At 37.1% G+C, this 17271-nt stretch overlaps 1 protein-coding gene across 8 annotated transcripts in view; it reads left to right on the top strand.

Annotated features, from left to right (window-relative positions):
• CADM1 (cell adhesion molecule 1) overlaps nt 1-17271 on the top strand; it is a 316950-nt gene that overhangs the window by 45845 nt on the left and 253834 nt on the right. The gene's annotated exons all lie outside the window — the stretch shown is intronic.

The following is a 17271-nucleotide window of genomic DNA, read 5'->3' as shown; positions in this document are numbered from 1 at the left end:
GTCTTTTATCTGATTTCAGAGGATCTGTTAAAGGAAATGATGTCTGGCGGAATGTTACTAGTATGTGTGGTCGAATTTGAACCTCAGAAGTGTGGTATTCTGAAGAAGTTTCTGGTTTCTGAACCCCTAGAAATGAAAGCAGTGCTAAATGTGGATGGGGGGCAGATAGGGGACTGCATATAGGACTTTGCAGTGAATGCCAGGGATATTTCTTTCCTAGCTTGTAAGATGAAATGCATACATGGAACAGGGCAAAGTATAAGTAATAATAGTGATAATTACAACTAACATTTATGAGTGCCCACTGCCTGCCAACCACTGTGCCAAGTAAGCGTTTCACATTCATTGTTTCACTTATTTCTCACAACTTTTCCAGGGTCTACTATTATCCCCATTTTACTGATGAGGAATCCAAGCCTTGGATAGATTGTGCTATTTTCTTGTTTGATGATCCCATAGCTAACAAAGCCGGGCTGTGATCCCAGTTGCCTTTCACATGTTTTTGCTGTTTGCTGCAGAACATGCTGGGAAGGCATAGCTCATTGTTTTAAAATCCTTATAATTTTAGTTACGTTGTTCCTCACTACATATATGCATTTATACTTTTGAAAATTATTCAGAGCTCAGTGTAGTTGGAGACTGTCTCAAGAGAGACTTCAGCACCTCCAGAACATCGACTTATGGCTTCCACAGCTGCTGCTGACAAGGGGAAGAAGAAGAGCACACCCATAAATATTTTCTGTGAGCGCCACAGGTAGGCCTGCTGCTCTTGGATGCAAAAGGTCTCTAGTTCAATTTCTTGCTGGAATGGATTCTTCACAAATAAGGATAATCCTTCATTTGATGTTTACTCACATGGATTCCTTCTGTATTCTGCACTGTCCACATCGAGCTTTGCAATTTTTATATATTCTTGCCAGAATGCACTTATTCATTAGCTGTTTTTATTAGTGTTACGGTTGAGATGACATTTTCCATTCTAAACTCCAATTTTCTGTGGCTTTTAATTTTACAAAACAATTACCTATCGGGCTGAAACTCCTTAGGCTGGTTTTCCTCCCAGAAAGGAGGTTTGAGGGGAGGTTTTAAAGTCTGTTCCACTTTTCTTGGCAGCCTAGACATTTAGATTCATGTAAGTGCTACTTAAATAAAGTTGCAATTGCTTAATTATTTAAATAACTGGGAGTTGAATTATTTAAGGATTTTCTGGCAAGACAAAGGGTTCCAGATTTCTTTCCTACCCCTCACTCAGAATTTTCAGCACCGTTTGGCACTGGTCAACTAAGAATGAATTTCTCAGCTGTGTTTTGATATATCTGCAAATCCAGGGATATCTTTTGGAGCGTCTACCTAGGCTAAGCCTGTGGATTTTAACTCAAGTTTGAAATTTTAGTTTGTATCCAAATGCTTACTTTGAATAATGTCTTTTTATATACATTTGGGTTAAAAGGCACAATTTTATCAAAATTTAACTTGTTATGTACCTACAATGGGAAAGAGAAAATTGCAGAGTAGAAAGAATATAGTTTTGGCGTCTGAAAGTCCTGGGTTTTCATTTTGACTCTGACACTTATATTGTTCTGTCACCTTTGCAAAGTTATTTAACCTCTCTGAGCATCAGTTTCCTCATCTGTAACTCACCCCATAGGCTTGTGGAGGGGATTAAGGAAATGTATGCAGAACCCTTGATACAGTACCTAGTATTTTAGGAGGCACTGCCTATGTAGTAACTGGAAGTGTGCCTGGTGATATGCTAATGACTGGGAACTCCCAAGTAAGTTCCTGTCCTTACAGAGCTATTGAACAGGCAGTGGCAAAGCATTTCAGGCAGAAGGAACAGCATGAGCAGAGGTAGGTTTGAAACCATGAAAGTTCTTTGATTATTTGGGAAATGATTAAATGTTCCGATATGCCTGATCTTAACATTAATATAATTGGAAATATTAAATTGAGTGTTTTTGAGGTTCATAATACACATGGCATACATTATTTCATTTGATCTTTCCAAAAACCCTATGTGGCAGACAGGGATTACGGTCTCTATTTTATAAGGGATTTGAGTGATTTACCCACACTCACATAGCTAGTGGAAGAGCCAGGATTAAGTCCAGGCTTTTGCATTTCCTGTCCAGTGCTCTTTGCGCTGTATCATTCAACTAGTCTTTATGTCTTATCTATACACACAAGTGCTAAGCCTTTAATGATAATTTAATGAAACTTTTATAATGTTCTTTTTACTTAAACATTTTTACTTAAACTTGAGATACAATTATATAAAATCTGATTGAGGCTATACCTTAGCCTCTATATGTATGTCACTTGTGACTGCATAATTAAAAAAAAATTAGAGTCCAAATGTTACCTCCTAATTTTACTCCTTGTGGAGTTTTTTTTTTTTTTTTTTTTTTTAATTCAGTGTTTTTTATAACTCTTACAGAATGGAGAAATTACATACTTTAATATACATTCCAATTTGCTGAGTATGCAATTAATAGCCTCATCCACCCTGTTCTTACTGTGCCTCTCCCTTAATGACAGCAATACATTTTTAGGGGTATTCTCTTTCAGGACCCAAAATTTGTTTAACTACACTTGATTCAAACACACTGTGTTCTTGTTAATTGTTAAAGAGTATAGCTCTTTTGCCATCGACTTTTTTTTTGTTTGTTTTTTTAAACACCAAATGCACAAACAAGAAACTAACCACCCTCAGACAACAACTTCCGTTCTCTTTGCTCTTTAGGAGCTATGCCAGTTGTAGGAGGGTGAGAAAGAAACGCAGAAAGAAACATGGCTCCACTGCTCAGAGAGTTCTTACTCGAACCCTGGATTGTGCCAGTTAGTGGCATTTCCAAATAAGAATGCAGAGCGTGCATGTGCTGTCAACTTGATCTTTGAATACGAAGTTGCTGTGAATGGATAGAAATGCTAATGTACCAGAGATCTGTGAAATACTTTTCCATGTTGGGCACACAACACATTAACAGGTTCTTTCCTCTCCTGAGGAAGAACGATTGGAAGGACTGTCCTCTTGATTTTTGCAGGGCAGATACTTTAAAGTTCTATTTAGTTAGGGAAAAGACTGCTCAGATATGAGTGTTGGCTACTCTGGTCACATTTTATATGTGGATTTCTTGAATATTCAGAGATTTTCCTAAAGGACTTGCCTCTACGGGGACCATTTTCACAGATGCACTTGTCATTGAACATTCCAGGGATTCTTTCACGTTTGGAATTCTTAGTCCATTATTATTTAGAACTGTGTATGAGAATTTTCTACCAGGGGCTGTAATCTACATTTTATTTTTGAGTCTTTTGTCTTTCAAGTTATTTCTGTTCTTAGAGACATTCCCACCCCTTCTCTATACAGTTATTCTTCCCCCAAAATACATTGAAGATTTGTAAAGAAATACCCAGTGAACTTTGCAGTGGGAGTGGCCTGTGAATTTTTTGAGCTGTTAATGAGACCTTTTGAGTTTCTACTCTGATTTTGCAAATGGTTGGAAAAGAGTAAAGATAACCTCATGCAAATAGCTGAGATCCAAGAAGGGCTTGTCGTCTTAGTAAAAATAACCTGAAAATGAGAATCCAGAAAGAACTAACTTTTGCTCCTTTGAGGCTTTTTTCTAGTTTACTTATTAGAGAAGTTTCTCTACCACCATGGAATGGAAGGAAGATCTGTCACTTCCTCTCAGCACTTTGAAGAATGTTGAGGTTCTTAGTTTATGAACTGGTGAGAAAACTGGGAGAGACGGAGAAATGGTTTCTTTCTAACATACCAGATAATAGGGTGCAGGATTTATCCCTTATTATAGATTGATACAAAGATATATACAATGTATGAACTGATAACAGGCACATCCTTTAAAATGAAATTTGTCTGAGAGAATGGGTGTGGACCATGTCTTGTGGTGCTTGACTTAAAATGAACTCTTGAAGACAGAGAGTCTTCTTGGGTTTCCAAAGAGGACATGGGGCCTTGACTGTGGTCGGGTAGAGCCTAACCCTTAATCAAGATGGTGGGCATGCATCTTAAATCTCATCACCTGCTCAAGTTTAATTTGTCTATTGGCTTGCCTTCTTGCAGGAGCTTTCAAGGAAATTGGAAGGTGATATAATGTAGAATCTTTTCATTTTATGAGGTTACTATAAAACTCTTTTCCTTGACCCTATAGTGAAACTAGAGTTTGAAAATATTATTCTTAGGGTTTGAAAATATTATTATTCTTATTATTTGCTTTTGTTTTGGTACCAGGGATTGAACCTAGAGGCTCTTTACCCTTTAACTACATCCCCAGCACTTTTTATATTTTTATTTTGAGACAGGGTTTTGCTAAGTTCCTGAGGTTGGTCTCAAACTTGCAATCCTCCTACCTCAGCCTTGCAAGTTGCTGGGACTACAGGTGAGTGTCACCACACCCAGCTTCGGTTTGAAAATATTTTTTAAAAATTATAGCACAAAAGTGAACATAAAACACTGGAAGAGAAATGTCTGCCTGGCAAATTGTGCCACCTTGATTTACCTGGCAGAAAAGTGTCTTTTGTAGACACTACTGGAGTTTTCCCTAAATTCTTCTGCTTTGAATTGTGTCTCTGGGAGCCATTCATCTTTGTCACCTGCTTTACTTCTGCTATTTTTAGCCAGGTGCCAAAGACCTTACAGCTTCCTCAAGTGAAGGATAAAGAATTAAGATCTGTTGTAAACAAAGGCTCATCACAGCATTTTTTTTTCTTCCTTCAAATTTTCCTTTGAGTCAACTTTAATTGCTTAGAACCTGGAAGATTTAGTCGCTGTAGGAGAGGGGCCTTTGTCAATTTTGCGAATGCATGGAGAGGCAAAGCCATTTATTTATTTATTTATTTATTTATTTATTTATTTATTTATTTATTTAAAAGAATGTTCTAGAAGAAATGAGCAATGAAGAAACTGCTACTTATCTTCTACCCCTATTCGTATGTCAAAATGATGAGACATTAAAAAAAAAATTAAACTTGGAGTATCTTTTAGGTCTAGGAGGACATAGTCTGTGAGTCAGTTTATTCAGGAATGTACCAGAGTTTGTTTAGCTCAATCAGTTAATCTTGGTACTAGGGAATTATAGTGTTTAAATTTTATTTTTTTATGCTGTTATAGGGGTAAATACCTAATTTTATGATTCTTTGACTTGGATTTATAATAAGAAAGGAAGCTATTTGGTGTAACTATTGGCTTCCTTTGTAAGAAAACAGTTCAAGGCACATGCCCCATGGTGAGTACTTCTCTTTTTCTGAGGCCAGTGTTTCCATCACAACCAGGCTAACTAATAAGTAATACATGTTTAACTGATTAATTTAATAAAGCTGGTCTAACTACTATAATTTTATGATGTCAAACATTATATGGCTATAGGTATAGTTTCTCCCCATGTAAATAGCTTCCATTATTCCCCCTTAAAAATTATTTTGGAGGCTGAAACATGATAAATATTTCCCAGAAGTGATATTTCTCACAATGTAAACTTTGCACTTTATTTTTTAAAAGATGAAGAAAGATATATAGTAAATTACTATAACTGTACAGAGCCTAGAAATTGTATTTTATTCTGCTCCTCTTCCAAGTTGAGTTTTGTGCTGGTCTTATTTTTATCTCTCCATCTATGTTTGCAGGGCTGCCTGTTTCCCCCAAGTATTAATGTAAACACATTTTATTTTGAGACAGATCAGTTCACTTCCCTCTGGAAATCCATCCCTATAATGTGGTAAACCTCAATATAACTCTCTGGTCCGAATGACATTTCATAACTGTGTACAAATCAAACATACTGTTGATATTAAATGACAACATTTAATGCCTGTGTCAACAATTCACTTAAGTCTCATTTCATTAAAATACGCTTGATCTGGGGAGAAGCCGCTTGTCTGAGTAGATAAAGCACTTGACTTTCACCTCTAGTTCCAGGGTTAAAGTGCAGTTGGTGAGCTGTAATTCAGATGGATTTTATAGGTTCTGGCCTAGGGGATTGGAATAGAAATCTAGTTCATATAATCAGGGTAAACCTTAGGTCACTTGGGTGAGTGAGCTTTAAAACCAGTGATTTTTTGCTTTATTTCTTGTGTCATTCAGCTGTCTTTGGGGATGCTTTTCCTGAAAAATTCTTGAAATTTTAAATAAGAAATTAACATGGTTAAGAAAGTTAACAGAGTTCTCTCCTTGAATTATTCTTCCTCTATTTTCTTGTCTGTTTATAGTCAGCTTCAGGTTCTTATTCTTGTCCCAGGGGATTTTGAGAACATTCCTCTTCCCCTCCTGCCCTGGATGTGCCCCCTCTTGGCAATTTGTAGGACCCTCCTCTGGGAACTGGCATTTCATGGTTTCCAGACTTTAATCCTAACTCACGTGCCTGTCTTGATACACACTGACTCCTCTGATTCTTTTCCTGTAGTTACAAAAGAACCCCACCCAAGGTAGGTCCCCCTCTTGCACCTAAATTAGCAAGGAGAAGTGTTCCTGCACTTCCACTGTCACTGTTTCTACTTTAAGAACAGTGTCTTTGTTGGGACTGCTCATGTCTTAGGCTGAAGCCAATGAGTAATCTATCCCTATAAGGAGTCTGTCAGGGATATTTGAATAAAAAATGGTAGTTGCTGCTGCTGCTTTAATAATCCCACTATGTTTTTGTTTCATACAACTGACTGACGTTTAGAACCTGGCTGCAGTAGCCATCTAAATCTTTTTTGTGTTGCACTTCCTGCATTGTGACCCCTCAGCAAATGCAGGATAATAGTAGCGGGTGGGGAGGATTAGTCTTTGTGGTTATAAGTGACTGTCTTCTCCAAATGGCCCCAAAGTAGGAAAACTCTGGGATTGTGCTGAATTTTTATATACCTGTGTAAATGCAGAAAGACCCTGAAGTAAATTACAGCTCTTTCCATAGTGGGACAACGTAATGTGAATTAAGTGGCTGTTAGGCTTCTCTCAGGTCTTGATAACTGAGGGAAGGCAGATAATTAATACAGCCAAGATGACAGTGGGCCGTAATTGGCTGCGTATTAAGTTCAGACACTTCCTTCCCTTCCATCTCTGGGAGAAAGAAATTGCTCTAGCATATGTGTACAGAAGACATAAAACTTGCTACAGCACTGTTTTTATTTCCAAATTATTCTTGAAGCTATTTAAAAGTCACCACCGAGTATGCTTTACAGAAACCATTTCATGGCTCCTTTAGGTTTTTGTGTAAATTCAGATAACTGAAATGTTAGCCCTGATTGATGATGGAAAAGGAAAGAATTCCCCCCAAGATGCTGATGAAGTCTGAATACAGGATAAAGGAGTTGGGGCTGGCGTGAAAGATCTCGAACTTAGTCTCTCAAGTTCTTTCAAAGAATTTCTGTTGTGATTGGTAATGGAAGGGGCATTTGAAAGATGATCATTATTTGAGAAATGTTTCTGAACTAGAAACTTGCTAGCTTTGGATCCTGTTAATACTCACTGGCAATGATAGCCATTTTCCATTCCATGAGATCAATTTGGAACTTGAGCATAATTTTATTTCTGCTTCACAGTTCTTAAAATCCTGTTTGGAAAAGTCATTAGGAGGATAAGGGATGTAATGAAAAATACGTTTTCTCATGTACCAAATCAAAGTGTATAGTTATGGAGCTGGCTATCTATACTGAACAACAGTTAACAAAATGAATTGGCCGCTTTTTGCATTTGAAGTTGTATAGTGTAAAATTCAATGAAACATTCAATAACTGGAAAGATCACATCAGCATCAAGGATGCATTTAGCAGGTTTCCTCCTACCATATTATGAGGGTAGAAGCACAGTTTAGAACTAGGAATAAAGGCTATGAATGAAGTTAAGAATTGTGGGAGGCCTGGAGGTAGAAAGATTAAGTCGGGGGGGCTGTATGTGGAAACCCAAGCTCGGGTGCTGGTGGAAGGAAATTGACAGTAAGATGGGCCTTTGTGGACCAATATTTTATAGGAATGGTTCTCTTATTTAGTTTTTGGAATTGACATCTGTCAGACTCCTCCGTAAGGCAGAGGACTTTATTTTTTGTGGTTGAACTTGCTAGGTCGGAGTGATGAAGTGATGTATGGAAAGACATAGGGTGAGGTAAAAGGTGCTTTCTTTCCATCCATGGTTTCTCATAGCTTTTTAGAGTGGGGAGTTATTCCATAAAGGAATGAACTGAATGAACGAATGAACATACAAATGACAAGGTTTGTTTATCCTGCAAAAGGTTCATTTGCTATAAAGAGATTTGGCATAATCTTGTTTTCCCTGGCATAAAATAAAAATAAAATCCAACAAAATTCATACTTTAAGGGGTGTGTGTGCATGTGCGTGTTTCACTGTAATATATAATGAGATTGTTAAACTCAGTAGAATGTTTGGAACTATAAAGTTAAGCCGCTTTAAAATATTGCTCTGTTACACATTGGCGTAGCAGAATACATGTTTTCACATAAAACACCGAGAGCATTAAATGATGGCATTGCTGGGAAATGCACCTTGCCATCTTAAGCAGTAGATGCAACTTTTAAGAATGCAAATGTGAAAAACTGCCAATGGAAAATTACAAGAAGCTTAGATATTCGTGAATTTTCTCTGTCTGAGTTTTAAATAGGCTGGTGGTAGGAAGGGGCTGCTTCTGATTATGATTCTTCTAGGGAGAAAAACAGTTTTACAGGACTGACCTTAAGTGCAAAATGGATAGTAATTCAAAGCCCTGAGGGGGCTTAAGAAATGAAGGTAGCTTATTGGTTTTGGCACGGAAAGGGTTGGCTGGTAAGACCATTGAGCCCCTTAACTGAAAATGCTGACAAGCTGAGCAGAAAGCATGTGTGCTGTACCAAGCACAATCATTATTTTCATTGGCAAAATGTATTGCTCACAGTTTTGGATAGTCTGTCCATTTTGTCAGTAATTTAATCTAGGTCAAAAAAGGCATGGGGTATAAACTGCTATTGTGGAGCATCCCTGCAGGCATACCTGGCAGGTTCCATTCCAACTTTTAATGAGGAGACTTGCTTTATGTTGGGGTCTTGCTGGTGGCTTGCAATATCTATTTTGGGGTGTTTTAAGATGGGTGTCATCTTTTGAAATTGGCTGCAGAAAAGTTGATGAGACCCCTCCCCACCCTTTTTCACTGGTCCTTTTAAAATTGATAATTAGGGAAGATTTTTAGATAAAAGTAAAAATACAGGTGACATGAGATTGTGTCTAAGGTGACAGCTTTCTTTTTCAAGGAAGAATGATTCTGAAGATTTGAAATAAAGAATTTGAAGACAGAAACTGTAATACATTTGAGATCTGTATTTTTATAGTAGTTTTATTTCACAATGTGTGCCAATGATACATGACACCTTGAATGATGTATTTTTATACTTCTTTACCCAGGAATTAAGCTGGCACATTTAGGAGATGAGGAAATACATGTTGACTTTGTAATATTGCTACTTAATCTCATTCTCTTTCTTTCTTTCTCTGGGAGTGATTCTCCCCATCACATGTCTCCCAACATGGATTCATTGGTTATTCTTGTCTGTATTTTCTATGATTTTTCAATATATTGCAGCTTATGAGAAAATAAAATGATTACTAACATTTTAAAAATGTTTATATATTAATGAATTTGATTCTAGAACATTTTGGGAATATGTCTAGCAAGAAAAAGCAGACATTTTCATACTTTGTGGCATTCTCTTTCGGTCAGCCAAGGAAGTTGCAGAAAGAGTTTTCTAAGCTGCATGCTAAATAAGTGGACAATTAATTGTGAGACAGCGCTCATATTTTTCTAATCAGATTTTTGGCAGAAACCATTGAGACATCGTTTTCATAACTTATTCATTCTCTTCTTATAGGGATTTTTGTAGTAGGAGGAGCCTCATATTTTGGTCAAAATAGAATGAGGAAAGGAAAAGATTAAGGAAAAGAAGAATTCAGTCATTTATATTTATTATAATGATATGAGTTATTTATTGAATGCTAACTATATTCAAAGCACTAGCTTAGGAAACTATTAATCTGTGTTTAATTGCACAGTACCAGAAAACAGGGAACACAGAGAACACACAGAATGGGGGAAATTTACCACAGTGACTCAGACTGAAATGAGGAATTGGAACAAATGAGGGATTGGCTAGTATGGAATAAAGAGAATTCCAAAGAATATAAGATGAGCCGATATAAGGAATAGCTACTACACTGGCATTGAGATAGAGCAACCAAGGAAGAGCCCCCTTCCCAGTCCGAGACCCAGGCATGTTGGAGAGGACACTGTCGTGCCCCTCTGTGGCAGACATGTTGCTGCAGTGCTGTGGAACTTCCTGGCAGTCTGCCCTCCAGGCGCTGGGGAGAATGTTCTCTGGAAGGTATTTCTCTGGAGGCACTCTGAATCAAAATTGTCTGAGGAAGGTGCTGGGGAAGCTGCTGGCCAGTGGATGCTCCTGGCTGCCCCTGGTTTGTAGGACCCAGACACTTGGGGAATCAGTGTATACAGCAGGAGATGGGTGCTAGAGAGGCCGCATTCCTTCTGCAGTGTCTCTGTAGTGCCCCTCTACTGACAAAGTTTAATCTTGTGCCAGAGGGAAAGGAATATTTAAAGGGCCCAGATTCATTTCATGGAGCAGGTAAAAAGGTTGAATTCGAAGCTGAGAAGGCTATACACTGTTGACTGGCATAATTGATGTCTATGCTGCTTTTTTTTTTTTTTTTTTTTAATCCTAAAGAGAATAGAAGTGGTGAAATTGGGGAGTATTTTTTACATTTTACAGTTGGAGAAATTTAAGCTCAGAGAGATAAGTGACTCATTCACAACCTTACAGCTAATAAGTGGCAGATTCACATTTTAAACCCAAAGTTGTCATTTTCTAAGACCCTTGTGCTTTTCTTTTTGAAATAGAGATACCAGTAGTCAAGTTAGTTCAAGCTTGGTCCTACAGGTGAGAGAAGCTCTGTTGTATTTTTACCGTAGATTATTAAATTTTGAGTATTAAAGGAATAAGTTGTGCCTATTTCAACAGAGGCCCTGAGCTCTTTTTACCTCCATCTTGGCTGTGCTCTTACCAGTTAAAGTTTAGGCTTCATATCTGTTTGCTGGTTTGAGAGCCCCCAGGATCTCAACCTAAGGTCCCTGAAGGGTAGAGACAGAAGATGATGGTTTTGGGTTATTTTTGAAATTTTACCTTCTCTCCCTCAGACTGCCGCTCCAGGATACCTGTTTTTGGTTGTCTCCTGTTTGACACCATGTGTGTAGCCTTGGGTTTTAAGAACCTCTGTGGTCCTATTAGGCTACCTATGTTTACCTCATTTTGGGTAACAGATTTATACTTCAAATTTTTGTAATAGAAGTGTCTTTTTCATGCTGATTTACCCTGTAATTTTTAGAACTACTTTGTTGTTTGACTTTGGGTGAGTTACTTAACCTCTCTGGGACTTAGTTCTTTTATCCATTCTTTAATCTGTAAAGGGGAATGGCCTTTCTAAAGCTCCTCTCATCTTAAAAACACTCAGTGCCTATTTCTAGTTTAACATCTTTTGGCAGCAGTTCCAAACAGGTGAACTCTCAGTTGCCTGATTCTGTCCTTGACAAATAGTTGATGAATTATATATAAATGGAAGGCAGTGTGATGTACTAGTGAGAATGTGACTTTGAGACACAGGAGGTTTAGACTCTTAGCACCACAGTAATTATGAGACCTTGGATGAGTGATTCATTTTTTTGTGTTCTAGCCTTTTTACTCTGTGAAATGGGAACATCAGTGTCTGGTCTACTGTGTTCTGATAAGGAGTAAGGGAAATGATAAATATATAGTACTTTGCACATTTGCTGGCACATAGTAGGTGCTCTGTAAATGGTAGTTATCATTGCCAATGAAATTGTACGTTCCTTGAAGGCAGTGTCCCTGTCTTAGTCATGTTTGACTTGCCAATGATACTTGCTTTCTAATGAGTACGCACTAATATCACCCCTTTGACCTGAAATTCTGATATACACTAGGGAAGTCTTTTTCCAAGTGGAGCCTCTTTATACACTATATACTTTTCACATGAATTAATCACCCTGGAATTTATTTTATAATCCCTGTTTACACATATTCTTCCATCTTATAGCTGTATATCTTTATAACTTCATTAGATATGTTAGTGATTTTTCATCCTGTTAGTGATGACATGTTTCTTTGCTTTTTTATTAAAAGAAAAAAATTATTAACTGGTATAGTAGTAGTAGTAATATTATTATTAAGGATCCACTGTGTAGTAGTCATTATTCCAGGCAATGTACACTTACTAATTTCTTATCTCTATTGTCTAGATAAGAAATAGACAGGAGCAGGTTAAGTAGCTTGCCCAAGTTCATGAGCTGTGGCGTGGGATAATAGCAGTCTTCACTACTATATTGCTACTCTTCACTGCTGTATTGTATTGCTTGGTTCAACTGTAGTTTTGAAGCTCTTTACCAGAAGTCACTGATGAAAATTCAATCAAATCCAAATCAGCCCGAGTTTGGAATGAAAGGGAAGGCATATGCTTCAAGGCAGTTTGACATAGATCTATTTTTAAACCTCTAAATACATTTTTGGGGGGGATTGCTTTCTCATTTTACAAATAACTTCTGAGATCAGGAGGGACAAAAGCCAAACACATATACCTTTTATATTTTAAGATTAAAACTGTCTTTGACACACACAATCCCTTGTAGTTATCATTAGTTCCCTTCTGTGCCTCACACCCAGCCTCTGCTCACCCCTCACGAGCCCATTCCCCCAGATATAACAGCAATGTAGTCCTATCCCTCCTTATGTGGGAGCTAAGGTTAGCTTCTCTTTCTAGTGTCCCTAATCTGTTTGTTGACTTTATCTGTACTATTTAAGCTGACTTTTAAACATAGAGAAAGAAAGAAAATTGATTTTTTTACAAATCTGAGGTATTCATTATTTAATTTGACAGTATGAATAAGACAATGGAACCAAAGATGAATTTTTATATTTTATATTTATATATATACATTTTTTTAAAGATTATATTAACAAGATCCCCAAAAATTATTATATGGCCTCCACCTCTAATTCACATGAATGTAGAGGCCTCAGCCTGAGGAATTTGAAGTGTGTATTCAGATGCCAACAGCTTATTCCATTTCTCCCTTTATTTTAGTAACAGCATTATTTTCACTGTTAGGAAAAAGATTGGCTTGGTAGACTTTAGGAACTACTTTAGTCAGCGTGGATAAATGAAAAAACACAAGTGATCAGCTTTCATCATGACAAATGGAAACTGTCATTTAATTTTTATCCCCAATTATACAGCTCCGGGACCAATTTTTCAGGTGGAATGTTGGAACCATTAAAAAGAAATAAGTAAACTATACCATATTCCATCATTTTTCTGGCAGCTAACCAATGATCTGTAGCCTTATTACATGTACGTTTTTATAGAGATATTTTTCTCTTAAATTTGCAGAAGGCTTTATTAACTCTTTACTGATTTCTTCTGGAATGTATTCTTTCAAATGAATTTCTTTTTATCACTGAGTGTTGGGGTTGGGAGTTACCTTTGGTTTTAATTGGATGTTGTATTCATTTTCATCTTATATGTTGTTTGATTACTAGAATTGCTGAGTGATATTTACTTAATTTAAACAGAACTTATGTTAGTGGTCCTAGTATTGGATATGGTTGATGTTCATTTGAATTACTGATTGGAATTTATTAGAAGTATAGTACATTTGTAAAACCCAATCAACTACCTCTCTCTCTTGTCTATAACACAATATTGAAAAACTTAGGTATCTCCAAAAACTCTATTCCCACAGCATTCTGCCCATTCTTCTAATATGTCATATTTTAATTTACCTGATTTCATGTCCAGTATTCCCCAGTAATTTAAAATCTTGAGGTATTGTGGGTCCTTTTTTTTAAAAAATAATTTTTTTAGTTGTCGATGGACCTTTTATTTTATATTTGATACTGAGAATTGAACCCAATGTCTCATATCTGCTAGACAAGTGCTCTACCACTGAGCTACAACCTCAGCCCTGTGGGTCCTTTTTGATTTACCTGTTTCATCTTTACATCCACAAACTTAGCAGAATACTTGGCAAATGAGGTATGCAAAAAATGTTTTTGAATGACTAATGAAATACTTTCTTATTTGGGACTACTTATAATTAGAAATTCATCAACAGTATTGAAATCCACGATGTAATGAAGACTCTAAGACCCTTTATAACCATGAGTATAATCACCTTTGTTCCACTAGAAAAAATTCACATGTGGCACTTAGTCTGAATTTTGTAAGTGAGAGAAATTGAGATCAAAGGTTACTATTGATATTGATAACTCTGCACAGAGGCATTGCTGTGCTTGGAGTCATTAGCTTCTGCCTTCCAGACTTTCCCCCCAAGTTATATTGTTTTGGACTTTCTGCACAGATCACATCATCTGCCATTACTTTTATTATCGAAAGCATCACTGATTTATTTTTAATACACAATTTATATATAAGGTGGTAGTGGGGACCATGTGAGATCAGGTTGTTTGGCTTTTGGAGAAGCTGGTTAATGGATGAGGCCTATTAGCTTTGTATAACTACATATGGGGTTTTTTCCTTGATGTTCAAATCCTTTCCCTTTCTTTCACCTAATTAGTAATTCATGGGAACCTTTGACTCAGAGCCAAAGAATGTTTATATCTACTTGACTATCACATCAGAATAGTTAAACTTAGTTTTCAATAAAAGAGTTACTAGAGTATATTAGGAACAATAAGTCAACATTTTCTTCAGATGTATGCCTTGGCATATGCTTTGAGGAGAAATGATACCCTCTTGTATCCACTTATAAAACTGTCATCTGGTACTATTACCATTAGAATATGCAAGTAAGCTTATAAATATGCTGATGAAAGGATTCTCTTGCCTTGAAACCTTGTTAAGTAAAAGATGTTAAGTTGTGTATCTTGTCCTTAGGGGTGGTGGACTAAACAGCTGCACTTATCCTTATTAATGCCTGTAGACTTCTGCTTCAGAAGAAGCAAGTGGCCCTTTGTAAGAGTTGTTATAATATGAAGTGTTACTTACAGTCAAGTTCTTTACTGGGGATATTAATATATTAGTATAGTTTGGCAGACAGCAAAAAACATAGCAGTATGCAAATGTTTTTCCTAGCTTCTTTACTAGTTGTAAACTAGTAAAGAAGCTAGGAGTAAACTCAATGATGGCGATCTGTCATAAATCATTGCTGGTGGTAGGTGTCTATTTTTAAGGCTACATTAGGTCTTACAATGGGAGGAAGAACTCTCTGATTGGGCTAATGTACCTGCACTGATGGAGAGATGGTGATTTTCTGTTTATTCTTTTTGTGTTATAAATGAGAGCATTTCTTGTACCTTTTATGTGGGGGTGGTGTGTTGGAATTTGGAATTGGTCAGTGATAAAATTGCAGGTTTAGAAGGGACCTTTAGACATTGCAGTCCACATAGTACAATATCCCCAAAATTTGAAGTTGCACTTTTCATTTTTGGATAGCTATAATATTAGAATAATTTTTCCTATATTATGAATGTATTTATTACTCTGTAACAGCCACTCATTGGTCTCTTGCCCTGCTCCCCAGAGTCTAATTGTTGCTTGTCACTGTCCATTAGTGTGACATTTCTGACTATGCAGTCTTATTTTAAGTTCCCTTATGCATCAAATGCTTTCTAACTGTATGCCTTTGCATGTGCTATGCCCTTAACCTTCCTTGTCATCCTAATCATTGAATCATCCAATTCATAATTCAGGTCCTCTGAACAAGTATTCCTGTCATTGTTGCCTCACCCCTTGAATCTCCAGGTAGACTTAAATAATAATCTCTTCACTTGGTGTACCACTCACCTCTGCCCTTTGACTTCACCATGCTTCTTATCTTCCTGTACTTTTTATATACCATATTACGTTTCTTTCTGTTCACTTGGCTTCCTGTTTGAGTTAATTCAGTAAAAGCAAGAGCAGATATTAATATATCATAGAATTTTGGGTGCCTCGCACAGTGCTTAGCCCTTAGCAATACTGTATACGTTGCTGAATGTTTACTGTTCCAATCAGCTTAAAATAGAACTATCCTTGCTTTTTCCCTCTAGGTGTAGCCTTTAGGATGCCTGATTACACATTGCTCATTGAACTTAAGATCAATCGAAACCCTCAGGGCTGTCAGAGTTGGCTGATTTAGGATTTGGGGGATTGTAAAATAATGAGAGGGGTGCTGATTGTGTCATAGAACAACTTGTCATTGATTTCAGAGTCCATATTTCTTTCTGAAAATCTTAGCCTGCAGCAGCCAGGTGATTGGTGTGAACAAGAGTCAGTACCTTGCCTATTTTCTATGAAGTTTAATCATGTCCACATATTTAATAGCATAATAAGCAGTATTTTTGCTCAAAAATCACCTGATCTTTATGTCATGATAGAAACTACTATTCCCAAGTAGTGAATTTAATCGAGTCTTTTCTCTAGTGATTTGCAGTATCATGTAGGAGTTACAAAATTCATTATTAGGTGTCTTGGTAGAAATGAAACAACATTATAGATTTTTAAAAATCTTGTGCTTATCTTATGATGTTGTATTAGTCAGTTTTCTGTTACTACAATGAAATACCTGGGGCAGTTAACTTAAAAAGAGAAAAGGTGTATTTTGGTTCTGGAGGTTCCAGTTCAGGATTAGGCAACTCCATTATTTTGGGCCTTGAGCAAGGGCCCAAGGGTTCCTACATCATGGCTGTAATACATGGCAGAGAAAACTGCTTACATCATGAGCCAGGGACCAGAAGAGACCCCAGGGTCCCCTGGTCCTCTTTGAGGGCATGCTCTCAATGACCTAACTATCTCCTAAAGATTCCACTACTTCACAAAAGCACGTGCCTGGAGACTAAGTCTTTAACACATCTACGGTTGGGGACCCTCACCCAAACCATAGCAGGCATATTCAGTATTTGTTTTATTAATTAAAAATGTTTTTTGTGCTACTAGGGATTGAACCCAATGGTGTTCTACCACTGAGCTCCAGCCCCAGCCTTCTTTGTTTTTTGCGACAGAGTGTCACTAATTTGCTGAGGCAAGCCTTGAACTTGTGATCTTCTTTCCTTAGCCTACCAAATTGCTGAGATTATGGGTGTGTGCCATCATCCCTAGCTAAGTTTTATCTATTTTCCATTTGAATGGTCAGACCTTCAAGGACCCTGAGGTTCAAGTCATCCATTTCATGGAAGTATTCCATGCTTCCTGTAAGGTACAACATATCT

This window comes from Sciurus vulgaris, assembly GCF_902686455.1.
Source record: "Sciurus vulgaris genome assembly, chromosome: 11".
Lineage (NCBI taxonomy): Eukaryota > Metazoa > Chordata > Mammalia > Rodentia > Sciuridae > Sciurus > Sciurus vulgaris.
The sequence above is the reverse complement of the archived record's forward strand: the minus strand, read 5'-3'. Positions and strand labels throughout refer to the sequence as shown.